Source organism: Anabrus simplex, chromosome 2, assembly GCF_040414725.1.
Source record: "Anabrus simplex isolate iqAnaSimp1 chromosome 2, ASM4041472v1, whole genome shotgun sequence".
Taxonomy (NCBI): Eukaryota; Metazoa; Arthropoda; class Insecta; order Orthoptera; family Tettigoniidae; genus Anabrus; species Anabrus simplex.
The window spans coordinates 15,389,373-15,411,346 of NC_090266.1; the positions used below are offsets into that span (position 1 = coordinate 15,389,373).

Consider the following 21,974-nt stretch of genomic DNA (forward strand, 5'->3'; position numbering starts at 1 on the left):
ATGTTCAGATGTTAGTGGGAAACCTTCTAGTCTTGTTTATAAGATTACTAGTATGTAGGCCTACTGATGAAACGCGTACATGTGCACGTATTATAATAGAAAACTGTGGGTTAATTTTAAGTCGGTTGGAATGTATACGACCCACATGCAGTTTCCTAACCTTTTAGTTGTTTTCATACGGTTACATAAGCCCGATTAAGGTCACCACAACACGGTCTGATGTACACATCCTGAGAGAAAAGAGAGAATTATCATGCTTTATTAAACTTTGAGAGATCCATTTTGATGAAATTTCCAGTCATTTATTATTATTATATATTATTATTATTATTATTATTATTATTATTATTATTATTATTATTCACGTCTCAAGAGAAGGTTCAAAACAGGTGTAGATACAATGTCCACAGAATTGCATTGCTTATGTTGCATCACAAAAGGTATAATAATTACAAAGGGCACTAGGAAAGTTTTGCCATGTGAGTGAACACTTTAGACTTTTTCAAAATCATTTCCACCACACTCAATACACTTCTCCATACGTCGAAACCAGTCACTGATCCAACTCTGCCACTTTTCTTCGGTTACATTTTCACACTCTTGATTCCATGCATCCAGAAGCTCCTCATCGGATGCAAAACGCCACCCTTTCAGCTTCGTCTTCACTTCTGGGAAAAGTGCGAAGTTACATGGGGCAAGACCGGGACTGTATGGAGGGTGATCAAGCAGTCAACCCTGATGTGGCAAGATAATCCATTGTTACATTAGCACGATGTGCTGGAGCATTGTCGTGATGCAAGAGCCAAGTGCTGAGCCGTGACCTTGAACGGGGCTGCTTGAGAGCCTGGATGACCTGAGGCAGACAAGTCTCACTATACCACTTTACAGTAACTGTCCTTTGTGTTTCTAGCACAACCCGAGTCAGGATGCCCCGTTTAGTGAAGAATACTGCAATCGTCCTTTTCTTCACTGACCTTGACTTTCGCACAGGCACAGAAGTACCCTCATCTTCAAACAGCCACACCTTATTCTGGGATTTTGTTGTGACATTGTAATTATAAAGCCAAGTTTCGTCACCTGTAACGATGCTATTGACGATACACGAAGTCCCATTTTCAAACTGTTTTAGCATTTGTCTGCACCTTTTCACTTGATGTGCCCTTTGTTCCTCTGAAAGTGAATGGGGCACCCAAAGGAAACAAACCTTTCTAATATGGGGATGGTCGTGTAGAATTGAATGAATGGCTGGTGCAGGGATGTGGAGAGTCTCTTCTACCTGCCGGTATGTCAACCGCCTCTCTTGCTGCAGCATTTTCCTCCCAGCTTCAATGTTTTCCTCAGTCACTGATTCAGACTGTCGCCCAGAACGAGGATCGTCTTCAACCCCAAGATTCCGTGCGCGTAGAGGCTGTGAGCTTGCATCCGGGAGATCGTGGGTTCGAGCCCCACTGTCGTCATCCCTGAATATGGTTTTCCGTGGTTTCCCATTTTCACACCAGGCAAATGCTGGGGCTCTACCTTAATTAAGGCCACGGACGCTTCCTTCCAACTCCTAGGCCTTTCCTATCCCATCGTCGCCATAAGACCTATCCGTGTCGGAGCGACGTAAAGCAACTAGCAAAAAAAAAGCAACCCAAGATTTCCCCTCTGGAACTCTTTGTATCAGCGGAGAATTGTTGTCCGATGTGGACAGTTTTTCCCTAGCACAGGAGTTATTTCCTTCAGGCACTGGTCAAGAGTTAATCCACGAGCAAAATTGTAGCGGATAATTGTGCGATATTCACCTTTAGACCACACTGACATCTTAACTTGCTTTCAATCCCACCGCTTGGTAACAACTGGTGTGAAGGTCGCGGCTTGCTGTCTTCTAGACCGGTTTTCACCCCTCTTTTCATCCCTCACCATAACAGGGGTGTCCAGCCAACCGTTTTTGCATATTGCAAAACTATCCTAGTGCCCTTTGTATATGTTGAATTTTTACATCATTTCATTTTATTAAATAACCTGAATGAAATAAATTAAAAATAAGTACACTGTATACATACTTCCATAAGTATATCATCATGTAGGCCAATCTAATATACAGTAGTGATATTTTATTAAAATTAATATGGATTCATTGCTATGGTAGGTAAATATAATGCTGATGAGATTAAAAGCAATTGATTTCTTAAGGGATGAGTTTTATGCTGAGGATGAGACATCGAAATGCAAAAACGAACGCGAATAAAAATAGTCCTACTGGAGCACAAAATGTCCATATAAATTATGTTTCACTATACATTTTATCATTACTTATAGTAATTCTTTCGCTAGAAACCCAGACACTTAGAAGCAGTGGCTCCCGCTTCAAAATACATACTCTTCCCCATGAACTTGAGATTTGATATAATATAAACTTGGAACATTTATCTCCAACTATGTCGCTGTAAGTTTTTCGAGGCAATCATCTGGGTTTTCGTAGCATGCTGAAATAATGCTTGCAAAGAATTTAGCCAGTAATATTGCAGACGTTTGTTCTTATTACTGTTGTGATTTGGTATGTGTGAGCAGTACTAGTTATGGCTAAGCAATATATGAGCCAACGAAGCGAAAAATTTAGATGGATTCGTCCATATTCATCTGAGTGTTCACATATGTAACATCTACAAGCTATAGAAAATATTAAACGAATAAATGGTGACTAAAGTAAGTATAACTAACAAGATTGGGCGCAACCTGCAAAACCATTGCAGGAATAATTAATTCTGTAGAGCAACGAGCAACTCCCTCTCCCAAGGCGACGGTCATCAGGCTGACGAAGCTCCAGACTTACTTTACAACCTTACCTGTTGCTGTTTACCCCTGAAATTAAATTTGGGGTAGCATGCCAGGTTCCTCCTTACTCCATTGATAAAAGATTCACTGTAAGTTTCATTCCATGACTACTCGCAGAATAAGAAAAAATATATGACAAACACCAACAAAAATCATCACTTGAGGTAACCACTAGTGTTTGCCGTTCACAAAAGCCAAATCTACAAACTACCAAAAAAAACTACCAACAAAATCATCTCCTGACGTGACCAACTCGTGTTTGCCGTTTACACAGGCAAATTACAAACATCTAAAAAAAACACCAACAAAAAACACTCAGTTGACGAGACCAACTCGCGTTTGCGCTTACAATATATATACACATTTTACAACATACCTCCAGGTAACAGTCTTAAGGCACTCCCCACTGCTACAGAAGAAAATCCTAAACTAGTAAAGAAAAGTACGACGACTTTCTCTACTTTACGGATGCATCCTTCTTTACGAAGTACATCCCTGACCTTATGTACACACTTCTTCATCGACGTCTTGAGTCCTTCCCGATTGCCGCACAGGTTAGCGTGACGCCTCACGTTTCTCCAACTGAGAAGCTGCATATTCGGGCGATGATTTCCTTTACCAAGAAATGTAAAGCTGTTCAAGCTCTACAAAATGGTCCGCGAGGGCATATAATTATAATGTACATTCAGTATGCACCACTACATCCACTGTACATTCTCTTATAGAAGAATTATAGTATAGGCCTGATTATTATGCAGAGTTTGAGTAATAAACACTTAGTAGCGTGCTTTGCAGAACGATCACCGTAAAGCCGGAATCTTGTTAGCATCTGTGATTATACCATGCTCACTTCATAAAACATACTCAAGAACAATAGAACATCGCATAGGAAACTGCGCAAAGTAGCTCCCGAGCACCGGTCCGAATGAGAATCAGAATCAAAATGAATTGCCGCACACGCGAACATACTTATAGTCCGCACACTTTATGTTGGTGCATTTGTGTACGGGGGTGAGGAGTAAGGAGGGAGGTGTCCCGGTATCGATAGTGCTACCAACCGAAGGAAAATGAAATCTGAATTGAATCGAGAATATGATCGATCGATACGAAGTTTCTAAACCGTTATCGTCTTAAGCCAACAACTATGTCACATACACATTATATAACATTATAAAACATTTCTCGATGCGAATCTTGTTCCTAGCATGAATTCTATACTTTGGCTTTGTTGTGTAAACAACAACAGTACTAGTACGTAAAGTGTACGCCAGATGTCGCACAAACGATGCTTAAGCGATTCATAGTTTGTGTTTCAAAGGTTGCCAGTACGAATCTCGAAGACCGCCGAGGTCGACCGATTCAGCACTAGGGTGTAAATGCACCAACATAAAGTGTGCGGATAATATATAGGCTTGCTACACGTGGTTATAGCGTCCCGATAAGTTTACTGGTAGGAACGCTCTCACGGGCACATCTTCACGCGTCACTCAGTCAACCCAACCTCGCTTAAAACAAAGCGCTCGTATTGGCTATCGAGTGTCTGATGTGACATAGAACGTCCACTCACGTACATCCACATTGATCCACTCCAATTTTCAGCCTATACTATCTGCCGTACCCGGGTTTCCAAGCCACTTTCTTACAACACTTTCAACTGACTTTAACCGTCTATCCCGATATAGCCACTGTTTTCCGTGTTGCACAATTCTTGAGCAACCTACACTGCCATGCCACGTGCAGACACAAATTAAAGTTAAACATACACAAAATTCCCTACTACGAATTCTTATTATAATATTATGTTTTTACATATACATGAACAAAATTACATGATTTTCATGACTTCAATATTACGAACTATCTTACGAAAATTTCCTAACCTAAAAATTTGGGGATCGTACATTCGTACGGTTACAATACCTCCCCTTGATTTGTGAAGATTGCAATACTGACAATTGAGCAAATCACAAATATACCAAGCATGTCTGTTAGCTCAGGCTTGCTAGACAAGATGAAAAATATGTACAACAAATTACTACTATAGTACACTACCTATTATCTTACATAATGCTCTTCAGTTACAGTATGCATGAGCTTCAACCACCTCCTTCTGATCATTAACCTGGCAATATAAACATTCGCCCATATTACTTAAGTATGGGTCTTCACAGAACCTGAAACATTTGTAGATCTGCCCTAGATCTGTAATGGATAGATAAGGTTCTCCCAACAGGACTTCCTCCCCTACTTTAATATTCTCCCCATCCCACTGCTGCTTTTCACCTTCTATCTCCGCCGCCCTAAATGCATTGGTGTTCGTCAATTGGATAATCACCTTCAAAGATACTTTCTCTCCAGAGGGCAAACCTATCATGGTTGCCAATCTTACACAAAAGCTCTCTTCCAATTCTTTCACACACAACTTACACAGACTTTAATTCCGAACACACATACATTTCACAATCAAAACATCCCTCCTGTTCTGAAAACATACCACAATCGCACATCTTGCATCAATACTCTTCCACACTTCATTGAAATCATTCGTACTAATTTCAGCATCAGATATTCCACTCAAGATACGTTTGAATCGACTTCCTGTTCTCTCATACACACTGCCACTCTCACTTTCTTCGAACTTTCTCTAAATTCCATAAAGCTTTCCAACACAATTACTCATAAAATCTTCAAACCCCGAATCGCCATAATATTCACAACCTCTCTTATGATTCTCATTATGCACAAAATGTGACCTAACCTCCACTTCACAAAGACTTTCATCCACAGCATCAACAGTTTTCATCCACTCAGCCTTATCGGACATACCAGCTTCAATACCTCAATCTCATCCACACAACCCTTCTCATATTTTCCTTCACTCACTCTCTCTTCATGAAATCACTACTATCACTGACCTCGAGATCCCGACCATTACTACTAAATTCTCCCACAATTCCTTCATCGTTGTTCCCACTCGCACATCATTCATGCCATCAACACTGTTGCTCTTTACCCTCTTAGCGGAAGTTTCATTAATCTCAATCTCAAAATCATCACACTACCGAGCTCGATAGCTGCAGGCGCTTAAGTGCGGCCAGTATCCAGTATTCGGGAGATAGTAGGTTCGAACCCCACTGTCGGCAGCCCTGAAAGTGTTTTCCGTGGTTTCCCCATTTTCACACCAGGCAAATGCTGGGGCTGTACCTTAATTAAGGCCACGGCCGCTTCCTTCTCACTCCTAGCTCTTCCCTGTCCCATCGTCGCCATAAGACCTATCTGTGTCGGTGTGACGTAAAGCAAATAGCATTTGTGATAAGATAGGAGCCATCTTAGTGTTACAGTATAACGAAATCTAGGCCGCCAAGTAATACACACACTATGCCTTCAGGACTAACCGTTCATTCCCTTCCCCTCCTTTTCGGTACTGGAGTGGCCTTGAATACCACCCTTTCACTCCCTTCTCTCCTTTTTACTACTGGAGTGGGGCAGTGTTAATTGTTTATGTCGGGGCACCATTTATATGCACGCGTGTACAGTGAGTGTTTACAGTTGACACAGTAAATATAAACAGAAGTTGTCAGATGCATTCAATGATGCATATATTTTCTCCTTTTCCATAGTACCATTCCAATGATGCTTCATTTCCCAAAGTGACAATGTGAAGAGAATCTTATGGCAAAATTTAACGCTTTCTTCTCCTAGGTTCTGCAGGCCAATTAAGTTTGTGTTTCAAAACGAAAAAGATTTGTTGAGTGCAGAAATCAATTTAATATAAACGTGATCCCTACGACAGTTTTCATAAATGATAAGAAATTTGGAATAGATAGTCATTTAATTATGACCCTATATAAAAATATGTAATGCTGTGACAGCCGCTTCTTCGCATAGGCCACAGTACTCCGAAAACATTGAAATTAATGTAGCGACCTGCAATAGCATTGACACTATGAATTATATTTTTTAAACTTTCTCCTTTGCTTGCCTTGATCCCATTGTTTCAGTGCATTTTACACACTGCACACAGGAGTGATATTCGAAATTGGCAAGCAAGGAAAGCCGAGGAAAACGCAGCGGTTGCAGAAGAAAAAGCACATAATTCAAGAGATATGTATACCCGAAATGGGACTGAAAATTGATGAACCAAGAGCAGGAGGCAGCGGTACTTTAAAGGACGGCAACACAGCAGCTCGCCGATTGTTTGTTTGTTTTTTGAGAACTATGAGTTATCGGCCGAAATTGCAGGTACCAGTGAAGAACTTATCAAGCGTTTATTCACAGTAATATGGACCATATCAAGTGGCTGCAAAGAAAACTTAGAAGCTTTCAACAAATATGTTCTGGAAACAGTAACATTTTATTTAGATATTTATTCATGGATTTACATGTCTCCTCTTGTCCACAAAATTCTAATTCATGGTGCAAAGGTAATACAAGACACTATCTTGCCGATTGGAATGCTATCAGCAGAAGCTCTAGAAGCAAGAGAATACGCACTTATCAAAGTACAGGGACAGCGATGGGAGAAAGTTCTCGCGAAAGTCTGCTGTACGGAATGTTTTTAATCTCTTACTTCTAAGTCCTGACCCCGTAATTTCTCAGCTAAGTGCAGTATCAAGGAGCAAGAAGAAGGGATCATTACCGTTGTACGTCTGTTGCTTGCTCAAGGAACGAAAAGTAACCAGTGCCGCATCTGTGGAGGAGCGGGAGGATGACCAGCACAGAGGTGAGGAAGACGATCATTCTACAAATGACTAGTGTCACGGATGTCTACCGCAGTTCCAATTAGAAATTCGGTTGCTTCTAAAATGTAACATTTGTTTTGGCGGACCGCTCTGCTAAGGGGAATTGGTTGCTTATCTTTCTCTTTTTTTGTGTGATTTTTATGTTAAGTCACACTGTATTTTATGACAAGTAATCTTGTACCGGTAGAATCACTGTTCGGTAATTTTTGTATTGGTCAGTGGTCCTCAGTCTTGAAACTATTTTTACCTTAATTTCCTGTGGATACGGTTAGATCCTTCATCAGTAACCCACGCCCTTCCTCGTGGTTAGAGCCGTGGGATCGCCCTTCCTACTTCCAGTCTTGGTTTTAGGTTTATTCCACGAGCAGGAAGGGTTGCCTCTCTTTCGGACTTCGGAAATGTGGGGACAAGTGTGGCTTTCGATTTTTGAAAACCCGTGGGAATGCATCCTGCCTTATGCAAGGTACACCTTCCTTTCAGCTCAAGCAGAGCCATCTTTGTTACAAATCAGAGCATGGGAATGACAACACTGTGAGGAACTGTTGAGTGAAAGCCTTGAGGGATGTAGGGGTGTCTACTGCAGGATATACAAACTTGTTTATACAAAACAATTCAGTATTTCTGAAACATGCATTTATAATCAATTAAATTTCCTTAAGGTATGTACAGAAAAGAAAAGTTTTGCATCACCCGTGTGTAATTTACTGTGTTTTGGTCTGTCCTATGCAGACCGGAAAGACGACCCTTAAGAAGTTTATAAATTTTAACTCTTTTAACGTGCTAGATATCTCGAGTGTACAGATATGTCCATTGTGGACATTAGGTTTTTGTAGAGCATCCCTCAACACGTATATTCGAGACCTGTACCATTCTGTACCATAAATAAGACCATGGGTACTTACTTCCCTGTCCTTTGCTAAAATGTCCTGTATGATTGATGTGATGTTTAAACCAGTACATTCTCGAAGTTAAGCTCCTTCTAAGAAGTCATGTTTGGTTATGAATGGGCGTTACACTGTATACGTTTTATTCTAATATTCTCAAACTCTTAGCCCACCACAAACACTAAGTTCTTCTTAAGGAGCTGTTAAAATCAGTAAAACTGTTTGTTACAAATGAGCATAACTCTGTGGAAATAGTATTCATATATACTTTAACTCGTTACGTCCCAGACAGTCTACAAAAAAAATGTCAATTGATATTTATATAGGGCCCCTTACCAGTAGAACGTGTACTTTCCAGAGCACGTTTAATGTTTGAAGTGGCAACAAGTCTCCCACGTCCCCTTCAAAGCTACATCACAGGAAGTTACAACATTCTTTGAATTTCATTCGGACATGACTATGGTGCATTTCAGGCGATGCGGCATTGTCAAACAATTTGCTCAGTGAAGGAGAGAACCCCTGATTGTCAAATATCCTCTTTTACCTTATTCTACGACTACTACCACCGCTTTTCCAGCGGGTGAGAACTATGTGGCACATGTGGATATGGCCTTTTTTTACCATCAGATGCCCTTCCTGATGCCAATCCTATGTGGAGTGTTTTAATCAGTATCGCATGTTACTGTGCTCTAACCCAGATCTGCCCACTGTCCTATTTTAAGGACAGAAGACATACCCACCATCTTTTACTACTGCCTAAGCCGTCAAGAAAAATCTGGTGCTAATTTTTATGTTGGTAGCACACTTAAGATATAAACTGAAATTTGTTTTGGTTTCAAGCTATTTAAAGAAGTTTCTGTACATTGTTGATAGCTTTATAACAACCAGACTTTGGCATCATGGAAAAGCTTGTGCGCCGGAAGAATGAAGGGTAAGTTACGCAGTGCCTTCTGTTGATATTTATAATCCAATTGGTGTGATATGTTGGTCAAGGTACAAGTAATGAATGTATGAACTCTCCATTCTTGGTACCAAATAATTGACTATGTGATTTTTGTTTATATTTGAGTGTCCTCTTTATAGGACAGTGGGCATAAGGGGTACTATCACATAGTTTGTTTCTCCTCTATTCCAGCTTGCCTCTGAACAATATTTTGTCAATTCTGGAGGAAGAACCAGACTGCAATGTGTCAGTTGTTGCTGTGTTACCACCTAGTTCCATGGATGATATCGTTACTTATGAGGAATCCGGTGAAGAGGTCAATTTGAACGTGAATCATTTTCCTGGATCACAGTTACGTGCTGATGCTGAAATGATGTACCCTGAACAAGACAATGTAGTAGATGAAGTTGTAACACTTCCAACTGCTACATTACTGAGGAAAACCACCTAAAATTGACCATGTCTTCTAAAACTGCATACGTGTGGACAACACGTGACTTGGAACCTGAAACGGCAAAAAAGCGCGTCATCCATCGCCGCTAGAAAATTCTGATTCCCATGATTTAATCCCAAGGGAAGCAAACAAGAAGTGCAAAATAACGCTACATGTGAAGTGTTTTGAGAAATACCACCAAGGTCCTTTGAAGTCTTACATTTTACTCTATTCCCTTCAGTTCAAACTCTAACAATTGATTATGTAATCAGACTGCTTTTATTAGATTCGAATTAAGAATTATATAAAATTAGAATGGCATACACATTTTTCTTATTATTATACCCCTTTTTCCCACTGTCCTTTTAATAGGACACCCCCTCATGTCCATGCAACGTACTTGGTCCTAAAATTCTTTACATTGGGGATCATCATACAACCTATAGGTCAATTATATACCATTAATCTTCAAATTCAAGCAAAAAAAATTTTGGGCAGATCTGGGTTAATTCTTTGGATTGTGAGCTTGCATCTGGGAGATGGTGGGTTCGAACCCCACTGTCGGCAGCTCTGAAGATAGTTTTCCTTGGTTTCCCATTTTCACACCAGAGAAATGCTGGGGCTGCACCGTAATTAAAGCCACAGCAGCTTCCTTCCCACTCCTAGGCCTTTCCTATCCCATCGTTGCCATAAGACCTGTCTTTGTTGGTGCGACGTAAAACAAATTGTAAGAAAAGAAAAAAACATGTTTGAATATGAAAAGGGAGTGTTGGAAACAAACACAACCACAATCGAACCCAGTACCCTCGGACTCTGATCATTCAGCCAACGAGTAGGATTAGCTACCACTTTTACCATTACGTGAAAATAGAGAACATTGTTTTAATTACTTATTATACATTGTAATCCGTAAGAAACGTGTCGTCACGATCCAGAGGGAGGTACAAATGACGTACTATATTGTTTTACACTTTATTTTTTGTACGTTCGGGTATGGTTCACATTTCACTTTTGAAGGTGGTAACTTGTAACTAGTGTGTTGTTCCACCGTTTGGTAGCAACACATGCATGCGGGCCAACGAACGCACTCGTCATAGCCATTTCATAACAACACTGTCAGCATAGGAGCAGACATGGAAAACAACCGTCAGGGACAGCGCTATACGACTTGGTTCCTATGGAAAGAAGGTGTGGGCACTGCAGAAATTCTTTGGAGAACATACCCCGTCACGGTAAACAGTTTGCAACTGGGTGTAAGGTTGGAAACCAGGGCGCACATCAGTGGACAAGGGAACCAGTTCTGGAATGAATGTGACAGCGTCAACACCAGCCAACATTACCTGGGTCAAACAGGCCATCCAAGGAAACAGATGCATGACATTTACGGAAATGAGGCAGCCACGGGAATTACCCGAAACACCGTGCACGGCCACTTACAATTGGTGAAGGTGTCATCCTCGTGGGTGCCTAGGCTCTTTCTTGTCTGCAGACGAAAAGCAGAGGCGTGTGGACATGTGGAGAGAACTTTTGCAACGCGATGATCGAGATCCAGCCGACTTCGTGGCTAGGCTTGTGACTGGTGATGAGACATGCACCCTGTTTTGCAACCTTCCAACCATTACAAGATATTAGAATAATTCGGTATTGACGGTTTTCACTTTACAGAGTTAAAAAAATTGAGTGTATCCTAATTCAGTACATCATATATTAGACAGAGTAATCAAATTCAAACATGTTTCGGCTCGTTTGAGCCATTTTCAGTAAAAAGGGGGGTTGAAATAATTTACATAATACAAGGTAAAAGATGCCAAAACATAATGAAAAATTTTTTTTTGCTAGTTGCTTTACGTCGCATCGACACAGATAGGTCTTATATCGACGATGGGACAGGAAAGGGCCAGGAGTGGGAAGGAAGCGGCCGTTGCTTTAATTAAGGTACAGCTCCAGCATTTGCCTGGTGTGAAAATGGGAAACCACGGAAAACCATCTTCAGGGCTGTCGACAGTGGGGTTCGAACCTACTATCTCCCGAATACTGGATACTGGCCGCATTTAAGAAACTACAGCTATCGAGCTCGGTAATGAAAACAAAAACAAAAGAGAGCCTAGACGGAAACAAACTTACCACAATATACAGTATTTACATCATGTGGAGAAAAAACTACTCACTGCGATAAAATTCTGTGAAACAGGGGTTAATACGAAACATAATTGAAAGTAAAAACTGTGTTAATCTAAGAGGAAGAGAAATGAAAACATGATACAGGTGGATGTGAACAATAAGTGCACATAGTGAGGTTGCGGACCTCTTAGTTTACAAAATATTGGTTTTGTAACAATACAAAACAGGATGAAATCACTGTCGAAAATTCAGGCAGAAATTCTATCTTTGTAGAAACCCATCACATTAAATTTTGGCTAGGAGGGGAGCGGGAGCGAAAAAGTTTGAGAAACCAAGTCTGACATAACGTGCAGGTGAAAAGCCTGTGACAAGGAAAAACACTGATGAAATTTAAAGCTTTAGAACAGCAGCATTCTCATTATCTTCTCAATCTAGCGGTCCCATTCCTGATTATCGTTTCATAATGTTGGCTTGCCTTGTTATAAAAGGTCGGAAGGGCCGCATCATAAAATTGAGAAACTGTGTTAGGGAGATGACAGATGCATGGTAAACTGTACGTGACCTAGTGGAAACCGTCAATGAAGTTCCAGTGGTGTTTAGAAGGTGGTTGTCCTCTCAAACGGCCTGGCCTTCTCAAAGTAACGGCTGAACCAATGCCACATTGGCATTGTTCATAATTACGATGGAGTCTGTGGCATTGGGCCTATGTATGCAAGTCCTGATAATGACTTCTAATTAGAGGAAAGGGAGTGTATACTGTTGTTGTTGTTGTTAACAAATACGTTGCAGTTGAGAGATATCCTGGTAATAATGTCTATTTACGGTTGTATGGCAGCAAATTTTAAATATTTCATAAATCTGTACCCTCCAGCTAACACAAAATATAAGATATATCCAATACTATGAGAATAGGAGAATAAGACAGAAGTTACGAAGCTATTGTGCATGGAATATTTGATCCAGTATAGAGTGATGTTTGAATCCAAGATAGTTCTTAAATATATAAAGTTTGTTTTCTGTTCTTTTGGACTTTTTGCGGTTCATTCTCTAAACAATTTTAGTAACCTAAATATTTATTTGCCCCGGTCGGTATGTTTGTTGTAATATTTTGTTTTTTCTCTTACCATAAGCAAGCAAGTATGGACTCTGACTACAAATGTTTGGTCACGAAATGCCCTCTGAAGTTGAAGAAATTGAAGAAAGGAAGAAATATAAGGAGATGGGATCTAGAAAAGTTGAAAGAAAAGAGTGTGAGGGATTGCTTCAAGGAACATGTTACACAAGGACTAAATGAAAAGGCTGAAGGAAACACAATAGAGGAAAAGTGGATAGTCGTGATAAATGAAGTCAGTAGGGCTGCTGAAGAAATGTTAGGAAGGAAGAAAAGATCAACTAAGAATCAGTGGATAACTCAGGAGATAATAGACCTGATTGATGAAAGACGAAAATACAAGAATGCTAGAAATGAAGAGGACAGAAAAGAATACAGGCGATTAAAGAATGAAGTGGATAGAAAGTGCAAGGTAGCTAAGGAAGAATGGCTGAAGAAGTGCAAGGACGTCGAAGGTTGTATGGTCTTGCTGCATACAGGAAAATCGAGGAAACCTTTGGAGAAAGGAAACCTAGGTGCATGAATATTAAGAGCTCAGATGGAAAGCCACTTCTAGGGAAAGAAGACAAAGCAGAAAGATGGCTGGAACATATCCAGTAGTTGTATCATGGTAAAGACGTAGATGATTTAGTTCTGGAACAAGAAGAGGCTGTTGATGTTGATGAAATGGGAGACCCAATTTTGAGGTCAGAGTTCGACAGAGCTTTGAGAAACCTAAATACGAACAAGGCACCTGAAATTGATGACATTCCCTCTGAATTACCGATTGCCGTAGGAGAAACCAGCATGGCGAGGTTATTCCATTTAGTGTGTAAGATGTATGAGACAGGAGGAGTGCCATCCGATTTTCGGCAGAATGTTGTTATAACTATTCCCAAGAAAGCCGGTGCTGACAAGTGTCAAAACTACTGCACCATTAGTTTAGTATCTCATGCCTGCAAAATTTTAACGCGTAGTATTTACAGAAGAATGAGAAGACAAGTTGAAGCTGAGTTGCGACAAGATCAGTTTAAGTCTAGAAGAAATGTAGCAACATGTAAAGCAGTTCCGACTTTACGCCTGATCTTAGATGATCGAATTAAGGAGGACAAGCCCATGTACGTGGCGTTCGTAGACCTAGAAAAGGCATTTGATAATGTTGTGGTAAGAATCGAGGGCTATGAAAAAGAAGCAGCAATCCAGAAAGGGGTGAGGCAAGGCTGCAGTTTGTCCCCCCTCCTTTTCAAAGTTTATATAGAACAAGCAGAAAAGGAAGTCAAAGAAGAATTTGGAAAGGGAATCACAATCCAGGGGGAGGAAATCAAAACTTTGAGATTTGCCAATAATATTATTTTTTCTGAGACTGCAGAAGATCTCGAGAAGTTGCTGAATAGTATGGACAAAGTCTTGGGTAAGGAGTGCAAGATGAAAATAAATAAGTCCAAAACAAAATTAATGGAGTGCAGTCGAACGAAGACAGGCGATGCAGGAAATATTAGATCAGGAAATGAAGTCTTTAAAGGAAGTAGATGCATATTGTTACTTGGGTAGTAAAATAACTAACGATTGCAGAAGTAAGGACGACATAAAATGCAGACTAGCAAAAGCAAGGAAGACCTTTCTTAAGAAATTTGCTCACTTCAAACATTGATATAGGAATTAGGAAGATGTTTCTGAAGACTTACATCTGGTATGGAAGTGAAGCATGAACGATAACTAGCTCGAAAAAAAGAATAGAAGCTTTTGAAAAATGTGGTGTTGCAGAAGAATGCTGAAGGTGAGATGGATAAATCGAATCACAAATGAGGAGATACTGAATCGAATTCTTGAGAGATAAGTTTGGTTAAATTTGACGAAGAGATAGAATGATAGGACATATCTTAAGACACCCAGGACTTGTGCAGTTGGTTTTTGAAGGAAGTGTAGGAGGTAAGAACAGTAGGGGTAGACCAATGTATGAATATGACAAGCTGATTAGAGATGTAGGATGCAATAGTTACATGGAAATGAGAAGGTTAGCACAGGATAGGGTGGCATGGAGAGCTGCAGCAAACCAGCCTGTGGACTGATAGATCAAACAACAACAAACAAGCTCAGTCTGTTCCTCCGTATGAGAATTCTGCATGCATTTGTGTGGATGGTATTACTGTACGTCTCACAAATTTCTTATACCAGTGAATGATTGAAGTGACGTGGAGGGATAAGATGTGGGAACACTGAGGTTCTTTATCAAGTAAAACAAAGTAGATCTCTGGTGAAATTAATACACAGAAGGCCTTTAGTTTGGTGGGGCCCATTCCTAAATAATGACAGCTGTTGCTGAGGATTGTTGACAACAACCAACCTTGTCAAATACCATGAATATCATTCTTCAGATAGGTGTTACGGGACCTTAGTACAAACAGCTATTTAGCAGTGAAGGGGATTACCAGTGATTGTACAAACTGAATTACTTCATGACAATAGACTAATTTTTGGACTGGATACTCCAGGGTGGTGGTGGTGATGACGGTGACTGTTTAAATAAATAAGTAAATAAATAAATAAAAATTCCCCTGACATTTTTATTTTTCTCAGAAAGATATAACCTCAACAGCAAGACATGGGTAAACCAACTTAGGCCATCGAGGATATATGTTCTTTCAGTACCTTTTAACAACCTGGCTTAACGTCCCACACAGCACAAGTCAACATTTTCTCCAAACTCAGAAAAAGGTATTCATCATCATCTTCATTTCCCGGTTCCAGCTTCCCGGGTCGGGTTGTGAATGAAGGACCTCCATCCCTGCCTGTCTCTCTACCACTCTTCTTTTTTAAGTACACCTTCTGGTTTTCCTCCCCTCTTCTCTATGCACTCCCACATTGAATCTGTCCATCTCTTTCGTGGTCTTCCTCGTGGTCTTCTTCCTGTTAACTTCTCTGAACAAACCTTTTTTGGCACTCTCTCTTCTCCCATTCTCATCATGTGCCCATACCACTGTAGCTTTGTTGTTTCTATCTTTTCTTGAAGTTTCAAGATTCCCGTCCTTTTCTTTATCTCTTCATTTCTAATTCTATCCTGTCTGGTGTTGCCCTTGATACCTCTTAGGAATTTCATCTCCGCTGCCTGTATTCTACTCTCTTCTCGTTTTGTTGTAGTCCATGATGCAGCTGCTTAAGTTAGAGTAGAACACAGCCCGGAAGGCGGTTTCGTTGCGCAGAGAGAGACAGAAATACGAGGTGCGGTGATGCCAATTTGGCTACTCATAGCAGCATGTATGTGTAAACATTTTTTCATCCAGTTATATCTTTAATTCCAAAGCGATGACCTATATTTTTTGTGGGCTTAAAAGTTTCCTGAAAGTCCGAATTAATTTTTAACATCAAACCCCGAAAAAGTGTTGAGGGAAATTTTCGAGATATTAAGGAAGGTAAATGGACGGTCCAGTTTCAATGCCGTAGGATATTCTCCGTTTTTATACATATCAAATATTGTTGTACGCAGAACATTTTAATTGAAATCATCGAGGACCGTCACTGGCTTCTTCCTCTAAGGGTTCTTCTCTGGCGACCAGAACACCGCATTATTTTTATTTCCGAAGCTTGTTTTATCCTCTGTACTGTTCGCAGGCCGACACCACACGCGAGTGCTGTCTTCCTTTGAAGCGTGGCAACATGGCGTTCTTCACCTTCTCCGCCTATGAACGCCTGCTGCTGCATGCTTACAAAATACAAATACACTTTAAATACTATTTCCCTCGCCTGTCAACGGAATACTTGTCTTCTTCCTCTTCCTGGATCTATCGTACACACGCAAATAGTTCCCTAAATTCGTTGATTATGATATTTACAAATAAAACTCGAAACATTCACTTGTGACCCGCACAAACAGGCACCTCTTACTGAAATTATTCTATTGGCTCAGCGGAAAACACGTCATACTACAAAGCGCGCGAATGTAACTGCGCAACCCTCTTCAAACCGCCTTCTGGGTTCATGGGTTCATAATAATTTGAATATAATACTTTCTTACCTTTCTTCGGGACATCTTGGTTCCACAAAAAATCCCTTATACTCAGGTAGGAGCTGTTTGCTTGTTGTATTCTTTTCCCAATTTCCTCGGTTATCGTTCCATCTTCTGTGATCACACTTCCCAAGTACTTGAAACTTTTAACCACTTCCAGAATTTTACCATTCAGTTTTATCTTACCAGGCGAGTTGGTCATGCGGTTAGGGCGCGCGGCTCTGAACTTGCATCCTGGAGATAGCGGGTTCGAATCCCACTGTCGGTAGCCCTGAAGATGGTTTTCCGTGGTTTCCCATTTTCACACCAGGCAAATGCTGGGGCTGCACCTTAATTAAGGCTACGACGCTTCCTTCCAACTCGTAGGCGTTTCCTATCCCATCGTCGCCATAAGACCTATCTGTGTGGGTGCGACGTAAAGCCACTGGCAAAAATAGTTTTATCTTTCCTCTTCCTTCCTTCCTTCCTCCCCCTTGTCATCACTATTGTTTTACTTTTCTCTATGCTTACTTTCATCTTGATCCTTTACATCCCAACTCACATAAAGTCACTTATCACAGTCTAATATATAGGGCATTAAAAATCCCTATGTCCTCTAGTAATTTAAAGAAATAATTAGAATTCATTAAAGAAATAGCTAAATTCAACGGATTTAATACAGATATAATTGATAAAATCATAAACAAAATCAAATTAAGACTAGCTACAAATTTAACTCCATTGAAAACCGTCAAATCAAAATACGCTAAATTCACGTCCACTAACAATAGTATTTATCCGATAACCAATTCATTATCCCATTAGCGCCCAGAAAAAAATGTTCCTACCTTAATGATATTTTCATTAATTTGTGATGGTAAGGGTATACGAATTGGGAAAATAACACAATATTTTCAAACAAAAATTGATTTTATGAGATATTAGCTGATACCATATGGTATCACTGAGCGGTTACACTGCTATCATTGTACAGGGTACAATAAATTGTTAATATTGTTCCAACCTGTTGACACAGCTCACTGAGTATGGTATGTAGCAAAACATGTTACGCATAAGCCTACATTACACTTCAGACACACTGTTCTGCCGAATGACTTGCACCTTTCATTGGCACATCTTCTCCTGTTGCAGTTTGGAACAAAGTGATTGAGTCCATCAAATCTCAAAGCTGGCATTGTATTTCGGGCAACACTTACTCTCCCAGGAATCTTTTGTGGGACACCATACCGTTTTAGATACACTTGATCAACTTCTTTACGGAAGTCAAGTTGTGATGTGCCCTTGTGATTCTTGCGGTAAAGGAACCATGCGTTCACAATGGCGATATCCAATAGCCAAGTGAAAATAGGCCAGTAACATTTTCTTTGCACGAATAGTGACGCGGTATTGACCAATACCCTGGTCCATTATGTCTGTTCCTCCCATACCAGGGTTATATTTTGCGATACAGGCTGGACGAGGAACCGTAACATTTTTCTTGTCTTTCTGGGAATATCTCTTCACATTTCCTACTGGAGCCACTCCAGTACTGTTAGAGACAATGGTGACAATAGCATTATCCTTCCATCGTACAAAAGCAATACCAGTGTTGCGTTCAGTAGTGTGATGAAACTTCCCGCGGGGCTCTTTAGAGAGAGCTTTCTTGTCTGGCAAGGGGCATGAATTGGGTATACGATTTTCTCTTATTGTACCAATTGCGCCGTATCCTAAATGCCTGAGATAACTGAATACATTTATTCCTGTGAATAAATTGTCCATATGAATGTTGTACGGAATAAGTTTATTAGGCAGTTCATCCAGAATGAGCACTAACGGAGATGCAGCTTTACCAAATAGGCTGTCATAGTCATTGTCACTACACGGGTTTTGGCCCTGATACAGGTCAAAGTCTATCAAATATCCATCACTTGTATTTAGGCACCACATTTTGTAGCCAAACCTTATCGGTTTACCGCGTATAAATTGTTTACAACAATGGTGTCCATAGTACCTAATCATTGATTCATCATACGACAATGGCACAGTTGGAACAAAATTAGTTAGGCATTTTTTCTTTATTCTGTCCATCAGTGGTCGCATCTTCCACATCTTGTCTTCAGTATTTGGTTTTGTGTTGTCCGCACAGTGGAGAAATATCTGTATCTGAAGAAGGCGATTTCTCCTCATTGAATTGCTGACAAGGACATTGTTAACATCTTCACTAGCTTCCTAGTACGTATAAAGCTCCAACTAAACCCCTCTTGCGACTCAAGCCAGTACCAGCTCAGTTAAACTTCTACTGTCTCCTGATACCATATGGTATCAGTGGGTGCTAATATGTTAATGAAGCACGATGTAAAAATAGCCTGTACAACAAAAAAACACTATCGTAATTTATTCTTTAATCATTACTCTATTAACATCACAGACAATAGTTACTCTGGATCAGGGATATTCAGATTAAAATGCTCTACATGTAATTTTTCTTATGTTGGCCAAACTGGCCGCAGCTTCTCCACCAGATACGCCGAGCATTATAATGCACAAAGACACGCGTTTTCCGCAATGGCCAACCACATGAGAGACACAGGACATAAAATTCACTACAATAGAACAAGACCTTCATATCCTCAAGAGTCGAAAAAAAGTAAACTTATGACAAAATACGAAAATTGATTCATTTTCCTCGACCAGCATTTTGACAAAGATAAGAACTTCAAACGACATTAAAAGCCCCTTGTACGAACAGATTTTATTTCTATTACAAGAATCAATTCCCCTCACCAATATATTCTCAAAAGTTTTCAACCTCAAATTAATAAGCACTCCCACCTCCTGTAGATCTAATACATTCCCCTCCCTTCCCCTCACTGCCAGTACCTCTAATTCACATGCAACCAATAGACCCATAGCCACACCCACTCTAATATCGCTCGCTCCAACGGCATCTCACCGTTACAATACGTGCAGCAATACACTTTCCTCTTTCTCTCCCACCAATAGCAGCTCCCCTCCAAGTACTACAAACAAGCCCATAGTCACGCCTTCACAAACAGATCCCTCTCCTACACAAACCTACAGCTATAACACTTGTAGTAAGAAGTCGACAGTCGTCAATAACTTTTAGCTCATAACGTACCATTTGACATGGAGAGGGTAATTTAAGTTCAATCATTGTCTTTGTCTTTCTATCTCCCCAACCATATCTAATTATTTTTTGTGAGATCTTTTTTTCTAAAACACGTATTGCCAACAATTAATCCATTCCTTCTACAAAAATCTATTGCCAAATCTCCTTCTTCATCATGGTTTCCATAACTATAGGGGCCGATTATCTCTTCTTTTTCCCTGTCTGTCTGTTCCAACATGTGCATTCATGTCTCCCATTTTTATAACCTCATTGTCTTCAGTACAACTTTCTACTTCTTTAGAAACTCTTCTAACGTGCATCTGCATTCCCGATTGGGGTGCATAAACCTGTATAAAATCCTTGATTCCACTCTCAAGTCCAACTTCAATTATCCTGTCAGTCATCTGGTCAATTTTGTCAACGTATGTCTTCTCTCAATATAACACAAACACCATTTGTTGCCATCTTTCCTCCACTCCAACATATTCAATACCCTTTCTTCAATTCTTTTGACCTTTCCCCTTCCATTTTGTCTCGCTCATTCGCATCATTGCTATGTAAAAATTGACATAACATCTAAATGAACATGATCTATTTTAAGAAGAGCCCTAGTTTGTCACCGAAAAACTTTTAAACAACAAAGATATTTTAAGCCTTTATATATTTTTACCCATTTCTTGTTATATGATACCTTTATCTTTTAGTTTTAAATCGTATTTAAGCTAGATCTGATGATGTCCACAATACAAGGATGAAACATATACTAGTTGATTTTAATTAAATTGATATTTGTGTTGTATGGCGGGACTTCTGTGAACTCTTTTATAACCTTTACAGTGACAATACAGAAACATTATGCGAAGTTTATAGTATGTAATTGCACAGAACCACGTGTTTTGTGAAACATGCAAGTGGTTCTTTTTTTCATTTAAACATGGAGGACTCGTGTGAAATCTTAAACACATGAAGAATACAGCCGCATCAAAGGGAGATACAAGACGCTCTCGTCTTTTTTACTACAAAAAGTGATGATAACTTGTTATACTGGCTTAGTGTTATTTCATACTTCTTTTGGTTGGTCATAACCTTCTCTTATCTGCAACAGACGATGCTAGACCGTTATTCAAGACCATGTTTTCCAAATCGTAAATTCCTAAAGTATGGAATTGGTAGAACAAAGACAACTGCATGTCTGAGTCAACAGTGTCTGAAATAGTCAAATCTTCAAAATGTTGCCGATGGTAGGAGGAGTTAGGATCTGATCTGGAATAAGGCAACGAAATAACGTGGAGATAAGAGTGTAAAATGGAGATTAACACTCCCCCTCTCCTTGGTGCAGTCGGTTAGTTGTTAGGTTCTGTCCTGGCTGAGGTCTGTGGCATTTGATGGTACCTCAGCATTTGTGAAATAATCCAGCAGTTATTGACTATTTTTAGACTTGGCCATGGTAGGTGTTGCAAATAAAGGATTGTGGATGTTGACTGTTACTTATAGGCTGAGTGGTCTGTAATGAGGATGTTTTATTAGTAATCTCCTCAATTCTTTGTTTGTTATTAGCATAGCTCTTGTGAGATTGTTGTAACCTACATCGTCTGCTGAAGACCATGAGAGCAAAGAATTGACATATTACATTACATTTCACTTCACTATGGTCCTTAGTACTTCTTTGCACAGCCTGGATCACCAACCCAGTCTAGCGACGGCAGAGTTCTTTAACGACGTGCATCATAGGGTGTCGAAAAAACCAGGATGTTCAACTTTTAAATGGTGATTCAAGATGAATAGTAAAATATTTATTATTGTTTCTTTTGTAATGAAAATGGCTGTGTCCC

At 40.0% G+C, this 21,974-nt stretch overlaps 1 protein-coding gene across 1 annotated transcript in view; it reads left to right on the forward strand.

Moving 5' to 3' along the window:
• LOC136864955 (E3 ubiquitin-protein ligase AMFR) overlaps positions 1–21,974 on the forward strand; it is a 549,886-nt gene that overhangs the window by 85,825 nt on the left and 442,087 nt on the right. The gene's annotated exons all lie outside the window — the stretch shown is intronic.